This window comes from Setaria italica, chromosome V, assembly GCF_000263155.2.
Source record: "Setaria italica strain Yugu1 chromosome V, Setaria_italica_v2.0, whole genome shotgun sequence".
Lineage (NCBI taxonomy): Eukaryota > Viridiplantae > Streptophyta > Magnoliopsida > Poales > Poaceae > Setaria > Setaria italica.
Genome location: NC_028454.1, coordinates 8839449 through 8861128, shown reverse-complemented (window position 1 = coordinate 8861128; position 21680 = coordinate 8839449). Strand labels below are relative to the sequence as shown.

Below are 21680 nucleotides of genomic sequence, written 5' to 3'. Positions count from 1 at the left end.
CCAGTCGATGCCTCTTCGTCCATCGGTGCCACCCACATCTTGCCCCATCTTCACCGTCGTCTAAGCGCTGCGCATCTTGCCATCCTCGTCGTCGCCCAGGCAAACGCTCGTCCTTCCCGTGCCTAGCCTCATTCCCGCTTTGAGCGCTAGGCCACAGTGCCTCTGGCCACCATGAGCAGGAGTGCGTTTTCCTCTTCTTCTCATTTCCATCCACCTCCCTTCTATAATCCACTCCAAATCGTTCCAATCAAGTGCAAAATCGAGCCCCCAATTGCTAGGTGTGGAGGCTTTAGTTCCGGATCTGAAGGGGATGGACGTCATTGAGAGGGGGGTGTGAGGTCTCGACCTCCGCCCCTGTTTGCGTTGCCTGCCGACTGCCGCTGCGCCCCCCTCGCTGGCGCCATGCCTTCACTAGCATATGGCTCTACTTGGTTGACTACAAAGAGGCACTCGGCTCCTTGTTTCCTTCCCCCTTCCTCCTCTCTCCTTCACCTCTTAGGTCCAGGTGGTGGGTAGGGCATGCAGCCCGAGTGAGTAGCTGCTCGCCCTAGCGCGCGGTAGGCAGTAGATCAACATCGCTCTAGCTAGTCGTTTCGTATGGGTGTGGAGGTGTGATCAAAGCCCAAAAGCTAGTGTAAAACCATATAAAAGCAATGGATGGCTGGCGATTGACGACAGACTAGAGGGCAGCTGACCACCATTATCTGCTAAGCAACGAAAGTGAAGACAAGAGGAGAATATGACGATCATGGCATGGGCGACCAGAAGCTACCGTCATCCATCATCATGAACTCGTTTAGCGTGTCCCATATGTCCTGCTCCTTCGGCACCGGCCTCGTGTCGTGCTGCCCAGTCGGTGCCGCTACCACAAGAGCCACGTCCACTGATGAGGATGCGTTCGACCCGCAGGTCTCGTGCAGGCTCTCGAGCAGCGGCTGCGGCAGGTGGTGGTGGTGTTGGTATGTCGAGGTCAGCACCTAGGAAGGTGCAGGTGCGAGAGCCGCATCGTCGGGGAAGTTGAGCTTGGCACAGCAGCCTCGGAACTCGACGGTGGCGACGTTGTAGGCACGCGCGGCGTCCTCAGTGGTGTCGAAGGTGCTGAGCCACTTGCACACAGCGAGGTGTGGGTTGCAGATCTCCGCCACCCACCTGCCCCACGGCACCCTCCACACGCCAATGGACTCACTCTCCCACTCCGCCGCTACCACAGCTTGCCCGGTGACGGTGGCATGGCACGCAGACGCAGACTACTCCCCTTCGTCATTGCTGTCGCTGCTCGACCTGGTCCCTGCCGCAGCGAGGAGCTTGCAGTCGCAGCCGGCACACCCGTCCGCACCGCATGTGGCATAGGTGCACGCTGTGGGAGCTTCGATGGCCAATTGCAGTAAAGTTTGGGGATCTTTTTGCACAATCTTCAAGACATTCCAAAGACTGCGGGTTGATTACAAAAAAGTTGAGAGACTTTTTTGCAAAACAACCATGATGGTATTAGGTATAGAGTTCCTTAATATGTGAGGGCTTCCTTACAAGCTTCGGAAAGATTTACATGCACCCTTGGTTTGGCAGCACAACCTAGGCATGTTGTACTGTGAGCGTGGCGGCCAGCCGGCCACGACCCGATGGCCGCATCGACTCGGCAGTAGCATACCACAAACGTGCCGCTAACAACTCCAACAACTCGGCCTCGACATGAATTAGTTGGGCATGCCCAACTAGTTTGCTTCACCAACAACTATCCGACGACCACGCTCAGGGGCTTCTAAGCCTAAACGCGAAGATGACACGCGGGTTTTTTGACTTGACCACAAATAAGGATAAGTCTTATTTATAATTAAATATTTTACGACTTCCGTATACCTACATAAACCTCGGCTCCTCCATGTTCCTGTGACTTTTGTCGACCACCTCAGCTCTCCTATGTCCTCGTGACTTTCGCCGACCACCTTGGTCGCACCGTGCCTACTTATACAGCTTGGTCCACCCACTACACGGGCGGCCGGGGGCTACACCCCATGGGTGCCCAGCTCATGCTGGTGCTTTTTTGCATAGCTCCAGTTGCTTTGCGGCTTATCCGTCCCTGTTAACGGTTGCTAAAGTACTCGGGTAGCACACGCCTTAATCCGTGAAACCTTGACTCATCCTGCGCGTCTCCTATATGCGAGCATCAGGTCAGCCCCAGCGCTATAGCCTGAGATAAACTATCCTCTCCATGAGCAGTGGTTAGTAGGGCTAGGTGCTTGAACGTAATAAGCTAACTACCTGGGGAATTTACTTGGCCTACAAGAGCAGGATTAGCAAGAGTTTACTTCTACAGCGTATTAAACTTCCGAGTTGTTCAATGATTAAATAATCTACATTATGCTACATAATGATTGTATTGTCCTTTTACAGCTCAAAAAACTACTCGGTGTGCCTCCCGTCACCCGGCCGAGCTCTCTAGCTCAGGACAGGAAGCGACTTGGCATGCTTTTGTGGCTCGTCCGGCTCCTAGGCTCGGGGCCTGGGCACCGCAGACGACTCGGCGTGCCTCCCATTGCCCGACTGACCTCTCTAGCTCGGGGCGGGAGGCGGCTTGGCGTGCTTCTGTGGCTCGGCCGGCTCCAAGGCTCGGGGGCTGGGCACCGCAGATGACTTGGCGTGCCTCCCGTCACCCGGTCGACCTTGCTAGCTCAGGGCAAGAGGCAACTTGGCATGCTTTTGCAACTCGTCCTGCTCCCAGGCTCGGCGGCTAGGTACCGTAGATGACTCCACGTGTCGCCCGTCGCCCAGCCAACCTCTCTGCCTCGGCTTAGGGCGGGAGGCAACTCGACGTGCTTCCACCAGTCCTTGCGCTCATGCTCGGGGGCTGGACGCCTAACTCTGGTCAGCGTGCGTTCATGGCTTTGCCGGTCCTCGTCCTCGGGGGCTTGCTGTGGCGGAACCGCCCAAATTAACCTGACTAAAATGCATTGAAGTCGCCTGACACACGATCATGCACTTTAAGCAAGTCAACCTGGTCGACCGTCGGATTTCATCCGATGAACCACCTAAATAGGATCGAGAAGTATCGCTCACACGAAGGTGAGTAGCACAGAGATTACAACATTCCATCACATTACTTAGTTTCACAAATTATTACATCAGAGTTTCTGAAAATTCAAACAAGTTGCAAGGTTCGAAAAGTCAGATAAAAAAAGCGGAAGCTAAACGTCGATACATGACATCACGACGGAGCCAATCATGACATCAAAAATCCCTTCCCTCGCCGTCCGAGGAGGGATCCCACTCGACTGTCCAGCCCGGAGGGAGCTGGGTAGGCCAAGTGGTGCCCGCAACCAAACTATTGACATCACCGGAAAAGATTAAGCCACAACAAGGCTGAGCAACTAATACTCAACAAGACTGACCCGTCGAGTGAAAAGCTTTACCAAGACCTAGACATGCAAGGCTTCCTGGCTCTGCGATTTCTTTGCCACAAGCGTCTACAATCGGTCCTTACTTTCAATATTTTAGCTCAAGTTCTACGTTCTTTAACCATTCTAGATTAGCCACTTATGCTAAACAAGCATGATTTCCAAGCAGTTAAATAACAAGCATCAACTTAATCTCATAATCATGTTTCATTGTTACTTAGTGCAGAATAGCGATCAAGTAGTCCCAAACTGTGAGAGGCAGCCGAATCGATTTGAATTTATTAACCATGCATGGCGAACCTAATCTCACGACATCTGCGCACCACGAAGGGTCGCTTCATTTGTCAGCCGTCCCCATCAATCCCTTAGGCACGTGTCAGGGCCAATTGCCATTGGCATGCAATGCTCCATAATCCCGGCCTCTGCCGTACTATAACCGCACTTGCACCCACATGATGCACCATGGGAACGGTGTTCCAAGGACAGCCGGGGGAGTATGCCACGCCCCAGTTCAATCAGGTACTAGGCTTCCCCATCCCATACTAGGTATGAGATTAGTACTTTCAAACACTTGATCACGAACGCCGACACGTTTCGACCTTAGATAAATTTCCTTTAGACAGACGGGGAAAATCACCAAGTATCGAACATAAGCCCGACCCTGTCCATCGTCCTTATAGTTGCAACATAAGTAAACATTCAACTCTTATAACTCGCGAGTGATAGGAAATCACTCGACTTTTACCGGAACCTATTAAGCATTGCAACTACTCGACTTTAGCAACTAGTACATGCATCTAAGGTTTCATTACAACTCCTATAAACGTAAATGCGCAATCAAAGTGTTCAATAATATTGCAAGTATTCAAATATAGGAATTTATGCTCCGGGGCTTGCCTTCAGGAAAAGTTAGCGGGTCCTTAGGATCTTGCTCCGGTTTGGGCTCGCCTTCCAAGTGGTGAAGCTCCGCAGCGGGGTCTTTCTCTGGTGCCGGGTGGAGCTCGTAGGTTCCGTCGGCGAGATTTGCTTCTATACGACATGCACATGCAAAAATTTAGTTGGACTCGCGCGTTTATTCAACGACACAAGGCATGGCTTAAGACAAGAGTCACAACAGCCACAAACACTTTGGAGAGGTTTACTTTCTTTTAACTTCAAACGAAAGTGGTCGTTTTAAACTTGAGTTCGCGTTGAATGGCGATTGTGTACATATATAGCTTTCTTGCATTTAGAGTTGCATAAAGAGTGTGAAAGGTCGTGTTGGGTGGTTTGGGTGCATTGGAATAATTACTTACTTCTGAATGTTTTGATGTACCTCTTTCAGTGTCCACTTATTTATCGTATTAGAATTTGCGCTCTCCTTTTATTCCTTTAGGTTGATTAATTAACCAAAATGACTTCATATCCAAATAGTAGTTAAAGGCATTGATAAAATTACAGCACCTCACTTAAGCCATCACTAGGTTACTGTAAAAGTTTGGGGGCCAAAGGATGACTTAAAAAGAAGTTACATGCATTTTATTATTAAAGGTAAACTGAGCTTAACTTTTTCCATCTTCAAAGTTACTGTGCAACAGAGGGTGAAACTTAAGCAGTGTGTTAAGGGTATGTTACAGGAGCTTTGGTGAATTTTTCATAATTTTTGGAGAAGGTTACTATTTACTCCTTTTCTTTTCTTAATTAAACATGCTTAGCAAGGAAGGTGTTTTTCTTTCTGATTTGCACAACAATTTATATTTTTCCAGCAAACTTCACAGCAAAACAAAATTAACCCAACTAGTTTCACATTTTTCTGAGCTCTAGATCAAAACTTATGCAAAAAGGAAGATTTATATTTAGATTCCCAATTTAAAGTCGAAACAGTGACTTAAAATGCTAGACCAGAGCCCGAACCATTTTTCTGAGCTTCTACACATAGAAACAAGCATCACAGAGTTGGTTCCACATTTTTCCCACTTTTCTATTTATTAGGATTTAAAAGGCCTACAACATGATTAAAAGCATAGGATATTATTTACAACATTAACATGAGCAAACTTATTTTTCTTAGGAACTAGACAGAGCAAGGATCCTAGCAAAAGTGGTTTGGCATTTTTATGATTTTTCTACGATTTACTGGGCATTTACAAAGTTCAACCATATTTCTGCCTATTATTTAAAAGAAAAGCCGTGGCAAACTTGCAAGCAAGCCCCTGGGTTTAAGGTTTAACTACACAGGGGTCCTTGAGTTTTGCGCTCAAGCCCCTGGAAAGAATGGGGACGATGCAATGTGGTCCCCGGGGCGCGCGCGGCGGCGGTGAGGAAATCCCCGGCGGTTCGCCGGCGAGGATGGGGCAACAAGTGGCCGGAGAGGTGCGGGGGCTCACCTGAGCTCGGTTTGGCGGGGTTGGGGCGACGGAGATGGCCGACGGGGATCGGAACGCGGCGGCGGCAACAGAGCTTGGCTGGCGGCGGTGCAGGCGACGTTCCGGCGCATCGGCGGCGTCGGGGAGGCCACGAGCTGCTCGGAGACGTGCGCGGTGGGTTGGCAAAGCAAGCGGTGAAGTCGCCGGAGTGCGGGGTGGCGCGGAGGGGTGAGCTCCACGGAAGATTAGTGGCGGCGCAGAGGAGGAAGCGGTGGCGCGATTGTGGGTGGTGGCAAAGGGTGGCGTTGCCGGTGAGAGGGACCTTTTTATAGGGCAGCGGTGGAGCGGAGGGTCGAGGCGGGGCTCTGGTGGAGGAAGGATAAGGCCAGGTGCGGCGGGTGCGCGGGCGAGGCGGCCATTGGCCAGCGGCGCCATTGGGCAGAGGAGTCGGAGCTCCGAGTGGTCTCCGGCGGGGATTGGCCTTGGGCGATGCGTGTCTGAGGCTTCCGGTCTGTCGGGCGGGCGAAGCGGAGGGCTACCATTGGGGTTGGGCGAGCGGGCGGAGGCGCGGGATGTCATCGGCGTGGCGGCTTCTCCCGCGGACGGGCGGAGCACGGTTGGCGGAGCAGAGCCGTGGCAGGGGGAAAAGGACACCCGCGCGGCCGGCGGTTCGCTAGCCCGGCATTCGCACCGTCCTGTCGCAAGCGCGGGTTGGGCGCCGTGGCCCTTGCCCTATCGTTGTCTTGCCGGTGATAGGGCGCCGGCGAACTGCCGGTGGCCGGCGGCCACGCGACGCGTGGCGCGCGGGCGAACGTGCTCTGGCGCGCGGGCGTCGAGGCCCCCTTCGGGCAGCAAGCCCGACCGGCTTTGGGAGATCCTAACTTAAGATTTTGCAACACATCTTCCAAAACTCCTTTAAACAAACTTGTTCAACTCTGGACGTAGTTCAAACTTGGTTTAAGGTGCTGGTTTAGATTGTGAAAGGATTTGAAGATATCTCGTGCCAAAGTTTGCTAAAAATCTGGAAATCCAGACTTAGCCAATTTTGGCCGGAGAGGTGGAATTTCAGGAACTTAGCTATGTTTGAGTCGAATTTAGGGCAGCTTCCAAGTTGAATTAGACTGAAGTGTTATTGAAGGAGTTGCTCTCCAAACTGAGGACTTAAACTTTTATTCAGGTTATTTCTTGAGTTTAGTTCAAAAATTTGGAGGAACGCCCTCGCCAAGAGGTGCACTCTGAGCAGTTTTTCAGACTTAGCGTTGTGGGGCTCAGGGGATGAGTTGACTGTTTTACCTCACTTTGACCAAGATTGTGAACAGGTTCTGGCCCGATTTGGACCTGGGTTAGTGTAACAAAGTTGGAACACACTTGAGGGACTACAACTTTTATTAAGAGCCTGACTTGAGTTTAGATACAAAATCGTGAGATAAATGCTTGCAAAGTTGGAGGGAAAATTTGAAAACCAGGACTTAGGAGGTTTATAGGGTTCTTTAGTACTCCGGTTTTGATTGCTGTTTTTGACTTCCTCCCACTCCGAATTAGTCAAAGTTCCTTTAACAAAAGTTGTTTGAAATTGAAAGTTTTACAACTCTTATTTGGGCAAAATTTTAAGTTTGCATATAAAATTCCAAGTTTTATTTCAAACTCCAAAAAGAGCTTCTTAGGGTTAAAATGGTCATTTTACTTCTTTAACTTAGTGATTAGCCACTGGTTTATATTTAAAAGCACTTAATTTAGGTAGAGTTGTTACAGCCTACCCCCCTTAAAGGAATCTCGCCCCGAGATTCAAGTGCAGAAAGGAACTAGTGTGGCCGGTGCAACGTACCTTCCTGGTCGAAAAGAAAACCGCGGAAGTTAGTGTTGAGATACTCTTCCGTCTCCCAGGTCGCTTCATCTTCCGTATGGTTACTCCACCAAATTTTGTACATTTTTACCATTTGCCTACGAGTATGTCTTTCCTTCCGGTCAAGGATCTTAACAGGATACTCCTTGTATGTTAAATCGGGTTCAATCTCCAATTCTTCCGAGGCGATGATTTCAGTTGGAACCCGAATGCACTTCTTGAGTTGTGAGACATGGAAAACATCGTGTATCGCTGCAATCTTCTCTGGAAGTTTAACTCGATACGCTACGGGTCCACAAACTTCTACAATCTCATAGGGACCAATATAGCGCGGAGCCAACTTTCCTTTTACTCCAAAACGTTGTACGCCTTTGGTCGGTGAAACCCGCAGGTATACAAAATCCCCAACCTCAAATTGGATAGGTCTTCTTCTTTGATCGGAATAGCTCTTTTGTCGAGACTGGGCGGCCTTGAGATTTTCACGAATAACTCTTACTTTTTCTTCGGCCTCCATGACCAGGTCAGGTCCATACACTGTTGCGACCAGCTTAGCGGGGTTCGGCATCTACGTCCATACAAGGCTTCAAAAGGCGCCATTTTCAGGCTAGCTTGGTAACTATTGTTGTATGAGAATTCCGCTAATGGCAAACACTTATCCCAGTTCTTGTCATAATGAATGGCACAGGCGCGTAGCATATCTTCCAAAATCTGGTTAACCCTTTCAGTTTGTCCATCGGTTTAAGGATGATATGTGGAACTACGAATAAATTTAGTGTCAAGTGAAAACTGCAACTGCTCCCAAAAGCGTGCTACAAACTGACTACCTCGATCAGAGATGATCGTCTTAGGTACACCATGCAAGGAAACAATCCGGTCAAGGTACAGTTCTGCATATTTCTGTATGGCGCGGGTGGTGTGTACTGGAAGAAAATGCGCTGTTTTGGTAAGTCGGTCTACTATAACCCATATCGAATCATGTTTGCGGGAGGTATTGGGTAGTCTGACTATAATGCTTATGTCCTCCCACTTCCACGAGGGAATAGGCAGTGGCCGCAAGGGGCCAGCTACCCTTAAGTGGCTTGCTTTGACTCGCTGACAGGTATCACACTCTGAAACATATCGTGCAATGTCGGGTTTCATTCCACTCCACCAGAAATTTTGTCAGAGGTTGTGGTACATCTTGGTACTACCAGGGTGAATCGAGAACTTGGAAAGGTGTGCTTCGTCCAGAATTTGTTTCCTAAGATCGGGATCATTTGGAACTACGAGTCGAGCTTCATAATGTACCACTCCTCTCCAATCCTATCAGAAATGCTTATATCCCTCATCCTCCTGTGCGAGTTTCTCCTTGATAAGGTTTATCTCTTCATCCTCTAGTTGTGCTAAAATTATTTGGTCAAGCAGGGTAGGCTCTAAAGAAATATGACTTAAGGTGCCATGGGGAACAATTTCCAAGTTGAGTTTAGCCATTTCATGACAGAGGGTCTCGGCATAATTAATTGCCGATAAGCAGTTACAATGGATCTTGCGGCTGAGAGCATCGGCAACTACATTGGCTTTGCATGGGTGATAGTGCACTTCTAGGTCATAATCTTTGATTAATTCTAACCATCTTCTCTTGCGCATGTTGAGGTCTGCTTGAGTGAAGATGTACATAAGACTCTTGTGATCCGTATAGATGTTGCATCGAGTTCCCATAAGATAATGCCTCCATAATTTCAGAGCATGAACGATTGCTGCTAACTCGAGATCATGGGTAGGGTAGTTCAACTCATGTGGCCGTAGCGCTCGTGAGGCATAGGCAATGACTCGGCTGTCTTGCATAAGAACACAACCCAGTCTAGTGCTAGAGGCATCGCAATATACGTCAAACAGCCTAGTGGTGTTGGGCTGAGCTAAAACCGGCGCAGAGGTCAGTAATTGTCTCAGGGTGTGGAAGGCTTCTTCACATTTGTCACTCCACATGAACTTAACTCCCTTCCTTAGCAGTTTCGTCATTGGCTTAGCTATTTTTGAGAAGTCAGGAATGAAGCGACGGTAGTAACCTGCTAACCCGAGAAAACTTCGAATCCGATGAACTGAAGTGGGCGACTTCCAGTCCATTACTTCTTGCACTTTGCTTGGGTCTACTGCTATACCGTCTCTGGATATGGTGTGCCCCAAGAATTTAACACTGTCCAGCCAGAAGTCACACTTAGAGAATTTGGCATATTGTTGGTGATCTCTTAAGCGTTGGAGTACAGTATGTAGGTGCTCTGCATGTTCTTCCTCATCCTTTGAGTACACCAAGATATCGTCAATGAAAACCACGATGAATTTGTCGAGTTCGAGCATAAACACCGAATTCATGAGGTACATGAAATAAGCTGGTGCATTAGTAAGCCCAAATGACATGACTAAGTACTCATAGAGTCCATACCGTGTAGAGAAAGCAGTCTTAGGAATGTCGCACGGGTGGATCTTGATTTGATGGTAGCCAGAATGGAGGTCAATTTTGGAAAACACTCTAGCTCCAGCTAACTGATCGAACAGAACATCAATGCGGGGTAGTGGGTACTTGTTCTCTATCGTCACCGCATTGAGAGGGCAGTAGTCCAGACACATACGCAGACTGTCGTCCTTCTTTTTCACAAACAAGGCGGGGACACCCCAAGGTGATGTACTTGGATGAATAAAACCTTTGTCCAACAGATCGTGAAACTGAGCTTTCATTTCTGCCAGCTCGGCTGGTGGCATCCGGTACGGTCTCTTTGAAATTGGGGCAGTACCTGGTTGCAACTCAATAGCAAACTCGATATCTCTATTAGGCAGCATACCCAGCAAATCATCTAGAAACACATCGGGATACTCGCACACCACTGGGATGTCTTCTAAACGGGCTTCAGTCAAGGGATAGGCACAAAAAGTTTGGCACTCTCGGGGGGGTAAGTGTATGATTGAGCTACCATAAATGGGTGAGTTTATATGGACGGCTCTGGCAGGGATGTCTAGTGCCACTCGATGTCGAGTCATCCAATCCATACCCAAGATAATATCTATTCCTTCTATCCCAAGGATAAGGAGGTTTTCCTTAAAAAGGGTTCTCCCCAACTGGATAGGCACCTTGCGGCTCACTTGGTGTGAAGTTACTTTCCTACCCAGGGTAGAGATTATATAAGCACCTTTTGTGTGACAGAAATCTAACCCACACTTAGCACTGGTTCTAGTCCCAATGAAACTATGAGATGCTCCCGAATCAAACAGAATAAGGACGGGTTGGTTATAGATAGAAAAGGTACCCGTCATCACTGGTGCACCCTCTGGAAGTTCAGCAAGGGTGGTGTAGTTCAGCCTGCCTTGTCGGACCTGAACCCTCGGCTTCTTCCCCTTGTTGCTCAGTGCATTGCTCTGACCGGGTCGTTGATTCTTGTTGCGGGGGCAGTTCTTGGCAAAGTGTCTTGGGTTCCCGCAGGTGAAACAGCGGTTTCCAGTGACTAGGCATGGCGGCATAGGAAGAGTAGGTCGGGGCCCTTGCGGCTGGAATCCAGGGAAATGAGGTGCTGCCTGCGGTGGAGGTCGAGCAACCCATCTCCTAGGTTGTGCGGGCCTGTGAGACGCCTGTGGGGGAACCACTTTGTATTTCTGGGCCGGTGGGCCGGGTGCCGGCATTGGAGCCTTTCGCTTCAGGTCAGCCTTGAGAGCCCTCATGCAATCTTCCTGGGAAATTGCCAGGTTCACCAGTTCATTGTAGGAATCCACCTTGATGGGATTCAGGCTTTCCTTGAGCTCCAGGCTCAAGCCTCTGTGGAAGCGGTCCCTCTACTTCTCATCAGAGTCTGCATGATAGCCTGCATAGCGACACAGGTCATTGAAAGCCTGCGCATAGTGCAGGACGTCGCGGCCTCCCTGGGTGAGAGCCAGGAACTCATTGAGCTTGCGCTCCAGAAGACCCTCAGGGATGTGATGGCCCTTGAACGCTGTCTTGAATTCCTCCCAGCCGACGACGTGGTCGGCCGGCTGCATGGCGTGGTAGTGATCCCACCACAGGAGAGCAGAACCATGCAACTGTTGCGCGGCGAACCGAACCTTGTTCTCCTCCGGGCAATGGGCGGTGAGAAGGGAGAACTTGGACTCGATGGCACGAATCCAGGCATCGGCGTCAAGCGGGTCCTCCGTCTTGTGGAACAGAGGAGGCTGGGTCCCCAGAAAGTCCTCGTAGCGAGCAACATGAGGCTGCTGATGGGCTCTTCCTCCCTAGGGCTGCTGCTGCTGCTGTCCCTGAGCGATGTGCCTCAGCAGCTCGGTTTGAGCCGCCAAGATTGCCTCGAGGGTGGTTGGAGGCGGAGGTGGGGGAGGCACCTCGCTGCCACTAGGAATGGAGCCGGAGCATATGCGATGTGCCATCTGCAAGATTCACCTTTCCATTAGTCACATAGCCCCAAAATCTTGTTTAACCATAAGGAAACATTATGTGCGGAAATGATAAACGCTAGTCTTGCCGATGGTGCAAAAGCAACAATCAAAACTTTTATTGAGTAGGTGCATATCTCTTCTTCGAAGTGCACAAGGTTCTCATCCTTAAGTGAGGGTTAGAATATATCGTACACAACCACTTTCATGTTACGCTTGTCGACCGAAAAGGAAGGAAAAGAGGTCGTTTAGACGTTCTAGCAAGTTGCTGTCCGGCTGATTTTTCAGCAAGCTGAACAGTGGGGTTTTGGCTCTAGCGGGCGTTTGACAGATCCGAAGGAGCTGAAAATTTACGAATAGTTAGAACAGAAGTTTTTGCACAACTTTGGTATTCAAACTTTGGCTCAAAAACGAGTGGAGACAGGGGTAAAACTGAGGAGAAACAGTCACTGCAGTTCTGCCATAAATTTCAGACATTACACTAAAGATAGCAACGGCAATCCAACATAGAATCAGTTTCTCAACTCCCAAATACTCAACTCAAGCTAACCTATTATATCACTAGCCAAAATATAGGTCGCCGAGGAGTAAAAACAAAAGAGAACCCCTCAACAACAAGTCAACACAACTAGAAGTCGTCGAGGTTGCCCACGGAGGCAAAGCTAAGGGCAGGAGAGTGAGCATCGCCAACTGGAGGCTGCGGAGAGGCCTCCTCATAGTCCATGCTCGAAAAGCCCTCGATCTCCTCAGGCTCCTCCTCCTGGGCCATCGGCTCATCCTGCTGCATCTCTAAGGTGTGAATGGCATTAAGCTCATCGTGATGCTCCTGCAGGTGCTCATTGACGTTCGCCGGCTCCATGTTCACATCATAGAACTGGTCAGCCAAGATCTCCATATCATGCTCCATATCCACAATCTCCTCCTCCAAACGAGTGATCTTGTCCTGCATCTCAGCAATCTGGACATCCTTCTGTACTAGCTCAAGCGACTGGTCCACCATGCCACTCTGCACGGCAGATAAAGCGACCTGGTTGGCCACTGCCATCCCGATCACCGTAGCCATCGCTCGGCTCTGCATCTCAACCATCCGGAAGAACACGTTCAGGCAACGAGCTGAAACAAAAATCGTGCGTTGTGGATCCATAACCCTGAGTAAGTCCATATGCTCCATACGATCCAACCAATCCGGGTCCCTCGTATCCCGAGCAGAGCACAACCCAATCGGGTCCAGCACGATCTCAAGAGGGTGTGCCCGGCAAAACTGTGTCAGGGTCTGCAAGGCTGCGAACTCCCAGGTGTCCTGTAGTGTCTATCCCTCGGCCACCACCTCCAAAAGCGGACACTGTGGCTGACCCGGAGGCGGGGGCACCCGCACGTGCACGCGACTCCGCGGAATCCCGCGGTCCTGGTATGCACGTCCCGCGTAAACTGGCGGTGACGGGTACCCAAAAGAGCGCAGGGTGTCCCACAGTACGGCTAGGAAACCCTCGTAGTGAAGGCACCGTGAGTAGGTGGTGCCATCCGTACCGACTGCAACGTGCACAGGCTGAGCCACTGTAACCAAAGGACAAGTGAGAAACGGAGTTAACACTTGGAAATCAAAACAGATTTCTAGCAGTTAGAGAAAAGCTCATAACTCAGCAATTATTCATCCAAAATTTCTCAAATTTTACCAGCATGTTCTTTAGATAGTGCGTAACAAGTTTGGTATTCAAAGGTAGGGCTAGAACAGGACCTAACAAGGTGATAACCTCAGATTCCCATTAAGTGTACATGCTAGAATTTTTCAGACCCGAGTCAAAGTAAACTGAACATAACTTCAAAACAAGAGACCTAATGAAGCTGCAATTTTACCAGTAAGTTCTTTATTAAGTTTTGAGAAACGTTTCTTAAGGGACTCCTAGCAGAAAAAGTTCTTAAGGTGGTCGAAACAGCAGAATTCCAACTGGTGTGCACTCAGGGCTAACAGCCAACAGGGGGTCACAAAACTGATCACAACTCTCAACCCAAGTGGTAGTACTTTGTGAAAAATTTTCAGCAGTTTACTTGGGAGATTTAACACAAATTTCTTATATAAAGTTTCTGAAGTTATCATATGGAACAACCTGAAAGATTTATTTAAACGTGCATGGCGGAAAAAAAAGGACAACTAGACGATCCTTATCGCGGTGCATTTCTTTTTACGACACACTCGAGCTTGGTTTTATTTCCTTAGGTTGCGGTTTTTATTTCTTAATGCATGCACGTCCTAGTCATCCTCTCAACCAAAAATAATCGCCAAAAATCTTTGAACTTACGTGGTTAGTGCCGGTGGCAAGGCAACAATACGACTCTCACTATAATAACTAGTCGAGTTGCTAAGCATCGTTTCGTACGCAACGTTGTTAGTGTACCCGCAGAAAAACACATCATAGCTTGAACTTTCCGTGCCAGTACTCACAAAAGCGTCCACAATCATTACCGTTCACTATAGAAACGGCACCCATGCGTTTAACGCTGCATGGACAGCGCAACAACCGTGGAAATAGGTTCCCTTGAATAGAACCATATAACCCTTCACATTCTCGTGATGCGGAATCATGCACACGTATAATAAACGTGGGCGAACAACCGTGATGATAGGCTCGTTGGAATCGAACCATACCATCCTTCGCATGAATTAACATACGGAACCTGCGCACGTATAATAGACGTGGGCGAAACAACCGTGATGATAGGCTCGTTGGAATCGAATTCCTATCACCCTTCGCACACTCGCGATGCAGATCTCGGCACACGTATGATAGACGTGGTAACAAGTGCTGGAAGTCAGAAGATAACCAATAATTATTAGCCACCTTAAAAGACCCAAAATTCCCCTAGGGCTCCTCGTACTAAATTCATCCTTAACGAACTTACGAATTTTTCAACTCGTTTCTTGCAAGTTTTAGTCAGGAAAAGTGTTTTAAGGTTTGTTGTTCTCCATACCGTGCTTCGAGCTCTGATGCTAGCTGTGGCGGAACCACCCAAATTAACCTGACTAAAATGCGTTGAAGTCGCCTGACACGCGATTATGCACTTTAAGCAAGTCAAACTGGTCGACCGTTGGATTTCATCCGATGAACCACCTAAACAGGATCGAGAAGCATCGCTCACATGAAGGTGAGTAGCACAGAGATTACTACATTCCATCACATTCCTTAGTGTCACAAATTATTACATCAGAGTTTCTGAAAATTCAAACAAGTTGCAAGGTTCGAAAAGTCGGATAAAACAAGCGGAAGCTAAACATCGATACATGACATCACGACGGATCCAATCATGACATCAAAAATCCCTTCCCTCGCCGTCCGAGGAGGGATCCCACTCGACTGTCCAGCCCGGAGGGAGCTGGGTAGGCCAAGTGGTGCCCGCAACCAAACTATTGACATCACTGGAAAAGATTAAGCCACAACAAGGCTGAGCAACTAATACTCAGCAAGACTGACCCGTCGAGTGAAAAGCTTTACCAAGACCTAGACATGCAAGGCTTTCTGGCTCTGCGATTTCTTTGCCACAAGCGTCTACAATCAGTCCTTACTTTCAATATTTTAGCTCAAGTTCTACGTTCTTTAACCATTCTAGATTAGCCACTTATGCTAAACAAGCATGATTTCCAAGCAGTTAAATAACAAGCATCAACTTAATCTCGTAATCATGTTTCATCGTTACTCAGTGCAGAATAGCGATCAAGTAGTCCCAAACTGTGAGAGGCAGACGAATCGATTCGAATTTATTAACCATGCATGGCGAACCTAATCTCACGACATCCGCGCACCACGAAGGGTTGCTTCATTTGTCAGCCGTCCCCATCGATCCCTTAGGCACGTGTCAGGGCCAACTGCCTTTGGCATGCCATGCTCCATAATCCCGGCCTCTGCCGTACTATGACCGCACTTGCACCCACATGATGCACCATGGGAACGGTGTTCCAAGGCAGCTGGGGGAGTATGCCATGCCCCAGTTCAATCAGGTACTAGGCTTCCCCATCCCATACTAGGTATGAGATTAGTACTTTCAAACACTTGATCACGAACGCCGACACATTTCAACCTTAGATCAATTTCCTTTAGACAGACGGGGAAAAACCACCAAGTATCGAACATAAGCCCGACCACATCCATCGTCCTTATAGTTGCAACATAAGTAAACATTCAACTCCTATAACTCGCGAGTGATAGGAAATCACTCGACTTTTACCGGAACCTATTAAGCATTGCAACTACTCGACTTTAGCAACTAGTATTCAAACAAGGTACTAAGTTCATGCATCTAAGGTTTCATTACAACTCCTAGAAACGTAAATGCGCAATCAAAGTGTTCAATAATATTGCAAGTATTCAAAGATAGGAATTTATGCTCCGGGGCTTGCCTTCAGGAAAAGTTAGCGGGTCCTCAGGATCTTGCTCCGGTTCGGGCTCGCCTTCCAAGTGGTGAAGCTCCGTAGCGGGGTCTTTCTCTGGTGCCGGGTGGAGCTCGTAGGTTCCGTCGGCGAGAGTTGCTTCTATACGACATGCACATACAAAAATTTAGTTGGACTCGCGCGTTTATTCAACGACACAAGGCATGGCTTAAGACAAGAGTCACAACAGCCACAAACACTTTGATGAGGTTTACTTTTTTTAACTTCAAACGAAAGTGGTCGTTTTAAACTTGAGTTCGCGTTGAATGGCGATTGTGTACATATATAGCTTTCTTGCATTTAGAGTTGCATAAAGAGTGTGAAAGGTCGTGTTGGGTGGTTTGGATGCATTGGAATAATTACTTACTTCTGAATGTTTTTATGTACCTCTTTCAGTGTCCACTTATTTATCGTATTAGAATTCGCGCTCTCCTTTTATTCCTTTAGGTTGATTAATTAACCAAAATGACTTCATATCCAAAAAGTAGTTAAAGTCATTGATAAAATTACAGCACCTCACTTAAGCCATCACTAGGTTACTGTAAAAGTTTGGGGGCCAAAGGATGACTTAAAAAGAAGTTACATGCATTTTATTATTAAAGGTAAACTGAGCTTAATTTTTTCCATCTTCAAAATTATTGTGCAACAGAGGGTGAAACTTAAGCAGTGTGTTAAGGGTATGTTACAGGTGCTTTGGTGAATTTTTTCGTAATTTTTGGACAAGGTTACTATTTACTCTATTTCTTTTCTTAATTAAACATGCTTAGCAAGGAAGGTGTTTTTATTTCTGATTTGCACAACAATTTATATTTTTCCTGAGAACTTTACAGCAAAACAAAATTAACCCAACTAGTTTCACATTTTTCTAAGCTCTAGATCAAAACTTATGCAAAAAGGAAGATTTATACTTAGATTCCCAATTTAAAGTCAAAACAGTGACTTAAAGTGCTACACCAGAGCCCTAACTATTTTTCTAAGCTTCTACACATAGAAACAAGCATCACAGAGTTGGTTCCACATTTTTCCCACTTTTCTTCTATTTATTAGGATTTAAAAGGCCTACAACATGATTAAAAGCGTAGGATATTATTTACAACAGTAACATGAGCAAACTTATTTTTCTTAGGAACTAGACAGAGAAAGGATTCTAGCAAAAGTAGTTTGGCATTTTTATGATTATTCTACGATTTACTGGGCATTTACAAAATTCAACCATATTTCTGCCTATTATTTAAAAGAAAAGCTGTGACAAAGTTGCAAGCAAGCCCCTGGGTTTAAGGTTTAACTACGTAGGGGTCCCTGGGTTTAAGCTTTTATTTAGGGTATTTCTTGAGTTTAGTTCAAAAATTTGGAGGAACGCCCTCGCCAAGAGGTGCACTCTGAGCAGTTTTTCAGACTTAGCGTTGTGGGGCTCAAGGGATGAGTTGACTGTTTTACCTCACTTTGACCAAGATTTTGAACAGGTTCTGGCCCGATTTGGACCTGGGTCAGTGTAACAAAGTTGGAACACACTCGAGGGACTACAACTTTTATTAAGAGCCTGACTTGAGTTTGGATAAGAAATCATGAGATAAAGGCTTGCAAAGTTGGAGGGAAAATTTGAAAACCAGGACTTAGGAGGTTTATAGGGTTCTTTAGTACTCCAGTTTTGATTGCTATTTTTGACTTCCTCCCACTCTGAATTAGTCAAAGTTCGTTTAACAAAAGTTGTTTGAAATTGAAAGTTTTACAACTCTTGTTTGGGCAAAATTTTAAGTTTGCATATAAAATTCCAAGTTTTATTTCAAACTCCAAAAAGAGCTTCTTAGGGTTAAAATGGTCATTTTACTTCTTTAACTTAGTGATTAGCCACTAGTTTATATTTAAAAGCACTTAATTTAGGTAGAGTTGTTACACTTGGTGCCTATTTCAAGTCGGCGTGCCTTCATGGCTCCGCCAGTCCTCATCCTCGGGGGCTGGGCGCCTACTTCAGGTCAGCATGCCTCCGCGGCTCCGCTAGTCCTCGTCCTCGGGGGTTGGACGCCTATTTCAGGTCAGCGTGGCTACGCGGTCCTATCAGTCCTCGTCCTTGGGTCTGGGTGCCTACTTCTAGTGGGCGGGCCTCCATGGCTGCACCCATCCTTGTGTTCGAGCACTAGGATCTACATCATGGGATAATTTTTTGTACTTTGACCAATGTACCGATTATCTTAATCGTTTCAATGCTCGGGGGCTACTCCTACGGAGTTTCTCTTGCGACGCCCTCCGTAACCTTCGCTCCGACCTACTGGATGCCAGCATCCATCAACTCGGCACTCGTCTTCGCTCTACGCGTTGGCTCTGTGTTTGCTCAGATTTTCTTCTTTTAAGCACTGCGCAGCCTCTCCGTCGCAATGACGCCTTCGCAGCTTCAGCCGACTTCATTTCAAGTTTCGTTTTGGTGACCTCAAGTTTCTATTTGCCTACACAACGCTCGGGGGCTTGAGAGAAATGGGTACCCCATGGGCCCCAGCCGACCAGGATACTGGCCGAACCTGACAAGTAGGGCTCGCTCGACCAGGGCGTGTGGGCCGAGGATATGAAGTTACTTGGAGTGCAAGTCAAGGCAACAAGACAGTTCAAATCTGCTCGGATATCATGGAACGTGTATTGTAGTCCAACTCAGATTACTTTCCATGTAACTACCGAGTAGATTAGATTCAAACCGACTTTTAACTCTTGGTCGTCAACCTATATAAGGTGGCCAAGGGCACCCCCGAGGATATCGCAACAATCACATCAATCTCAAGCAATACAAACCAGCATATAGGACGTAGGGTATTACTCTTCGGAGGCCCGAACATGTCTAAAACCTTTGTGTCCCTTCGTGTTCTCACAATCACCTTCGAGTTCTTGGTTTCACAATCACCCTCACCTACAAATCAACTACTTGGGAAACCCCTTGGTGGACTACCAGGCTTATAAATCCAGCATGAGGATTTTGCCGTCAAGGAGCCCGTCCACCATGGATGCTGAGCTATGGTGCTTTTGCGCATAGGCCCCTAGAAAGCTCTATATATAGTTAGTTTTTCCTTGTGTCTTGTTTTTTTCATCCATGTCCCTGATTAGATTGTATCCGTGCAACCAAGTCCAACCTGAGCACTTTAACAGATCTAACCCTATGCTTTGACCTAATAACGAGCTCTATTCCAGTGTCTTGCAAATCTTCCTTGCTAGCCCCAACAACCTTCCGTTAATCGTGATTAGGCCCTGCAACCTTGTTTAACCCATAGACTCCTCGTTACAGCTCCGTTTATATCCGTTCTTGTTGAGTTAGGTTCGTGATAACACAAATTACATGTTAGTACTGATCTTTCCATCATGCATGTTTTTAAAATAAATTTAATATTAATCTAATTAATGCATGTTAAACATGCCTTCCTTAATTAAAAGCTACTTAGTGTTATAACCACTTTTCATAATAAATATTAATTTAGTTAATGCTTATTTAAATAACTCTTTCAATTAAAAGTGAATTAGAGATGCACCACGGTGGTTCATAATTGAACTTAAATTGATTAATGTTTATTCAATTTGTTTTCTAAATAAAAGCTACATAAGTTATATCTCGAGGTTTCATAATTATATGTTAATTTGACTTAATATAAATATAAATATGTTTTTGAATTATATTTGGTTAGTTCAACCCGAATCATAAAGCTATGCGCTTAGATGTTTCCATATACTTTATTTTCAAATTAAATTTTTAATTTGCATAAATTGTACTTGAATGTTTATAAATAAAATTTGACTAAGTTCTACATTATCTTTTCATATATAAATATAACTTGCTAAGGATGTTTCTCTAAAATATCTTTACATTATTTTCTTTATTGAAATATATGAAGCGCATAGGCTTTTCTCTTTCTTTTATAATTCAAATCTCTCGATAGCTTTGTCATTTCAACCATAGTTTAGTTCCCAGTGTTTCAGATTCAAGCCTTATCCTTTAGTGCGCTCTTTTAAAGCTTTCCTATGATTGATGTATTGTTCTTAGTTGTGATTGTTGTTTGCTTTGTATGCTTGTGCCAATGATTGATGTGAGTATAAGGAACGTTGTTCGAGAGCTTTGAGGAACAAGAGTTGAAGATAATCAGAGCAGCTATTCTTTGGAGAAAGGCAAGTGTGTCCATGTGCTTTTGTCCCAATAACTATATTTAATCACTTTTGCATTGCTGTGCACTTAAAATTGATGGGCCCTATTAAGGTTTACCTAGTTTTTATGATCATTCTTTGTCAACCTGGGTTTTACCCTTTTTTTGGTAGATATGCTTAGTTGCAATACCTTGGGTTGTGATGGTTTTAATGAACTCAATGATTAAACTTGTTTTATTTATGATATACCTTTTATTAATACAAGATCATCATGCTTAATTGGAACATGGAGCGGCCACCCAGGAAAACAGTACAACCACAAGAACTACGTAATTCTAGTCTTGGCTAATTAATTACAGACTCTAGTTTGGGGTAATCTTACCGAAAGGGTACATAGCCCGGCCCTCAGACTGATCTGCTCTATGATAGCTTTGCAGTCTTGAGAGAGGTTTATGCTCTGCTTCGACATGAAATCTTAACGGGTAACACACTTTCGTTGAAAGATCAAGAACAAAAAGATTCTTTAAGTTCCCCAAGCTTGCTGGAATTGGACCCTCCAAGTTGCTATCGTATGCATAGAGTTTTCAACTGTGTAAGGTTTCTTGTGATGAAGGTATGATGCCTGACAAGCTAGCGTAGTAAATGCCTAACACGGACATGTCTTCTATGCGACCAATGCTATCTGGAATCACTCCGGATATGAAAGTATTTGCCAACGTAAGCAGTTCTAGACCAAGCAAATTACCTATGCTGGATGGAATAAATCCCGAAATCCAATTGTTTCCTATATAGAGTAATTGGTGAGTTGTCGATAGATTTGCTATTGAGCTAGGAAGTTCACCGATGAATGAATTATTATCAAAAGCCAGTTGCTGAAGCTGGCTGCAGTTTGCTAGCATGGTGATGAATTCCAATCCGTCCTTATCATTCGATCATAACTTATTGCCACTTAAGGACAGGTAAATAAGGCTTCACAATCTTCCCAAAGTTGGAGGCACACTCTCACTAAAACTGTTCCATGCGAGTTCAAGGCTCGCGAGAGCAGAAAGGTTGGAGAAAGGCTCGCGAGCGCATCGCCACCATATGCAATGGTTTCTTTTATTTGAGCGATAGATGGGCAGTGAATGGGGTTTTGATGCTTGCTAGTCCCTACTTATATCGTGACTAATCCCCATGAC

The 21680-nt window shown here is 46.4% G+C and overlaps 1 pseudogene; it reads right to left on the bottom strand.

Moving 5' to 3' along the window:
- Positions 1 to 746: 746 nt before the first annotated feature.
- Positions 747 to 21677, bottom strand: LOC111257311 (annotated as a pseudogene).
- Between the last annotated feature and the right edge of the window lie 3 nt (positions 21678 to 21680).